An 888-nucleotide genomic window follows, 5' to 3' on the forward strand; every position below is an offset into this window, starting at 1 on the left:
CGCAAAAATTTTTTTTAGCCCCCCAAATTTGTATTTTCCCAAGGGTAACAAGAGAAATTGCACCCCAATAGTTGTTGTCCAATTTGTCCCCAGTATGCTGATACCCCATATGTTGGGGTAAACCCCTGTTTGGGCACACGGGAGAGCTCGGAAGGGAAGGAGCACTGTTTTACTTTTTCAATGCAGAATTGGCTGGAATTGAGATCGGACGCCATGTCGCGTTTGGGGAGCCCTGATGTGCTTAAACAGTGGAAACCCCCAATTCTAACTGAAACCCTATCCCAAACACACCCCTAACCATAATCCCAACCATAACCCTAACCACACCCCTAACCTTGACACACCCCTAATCCTAATCCCAACCGTAAATATAATCCAAACCCTAAAGGTACGGTCACACTTAGCGACGCTGCAGCGATACCGACAACGATCCGGATCGCTGCAGCGTCGCTGTTTGGTCGCTGGAGAGCTGTCACACAGACAGCTCTCCAGCGACCAACGATCCCGAGGTCCCCGGTAACCAGGGTAAACATCGGGTAACTAAGCGCAGGGCCGCGCTTAGTAACCCGATGTTTACCCTGGTTACCATCCTCAAAGTAATAAAACAAACGCTACATACTTACCTACCGCTGTCTGTCCTCGGCGCTCTGCTTCTCTGGTCTGGCTGTGAGCGCCGGGCAGCCGGAAAGCAGAGCGGTGACGTCATCGCTCTGCTTTCCGGACGCTGTGCTCACAGCCAGACCAGAGAAGCAGAGCGCCGAGGACAGACAGCGGTAGGTAAGTATGTAGCGTTTGTTTTTTTACTTTTAGGATGATAACCAGGGTAAACATCGCGTTACTAAGCGCGGCCCTGCGCTTAGTTACCCGATGTTTACCCTGGTTACCAGC

Source organism: Ranitomeya imitator, chromosome 3, assembly GCF_032444005.1.
Source record: "Ranitomeya imitator isolate aRanImi1 chromosome 3, aRanImi1.pri, whole genome shotgun sequence".
NCBI classification, from domain to species: domain Eukaryota; kingdom Metazoa; phylum Chordata; class Amphibia; order Anura; family Dendrobatidae; genus Ranitomeya; species Ranitomeya imitator.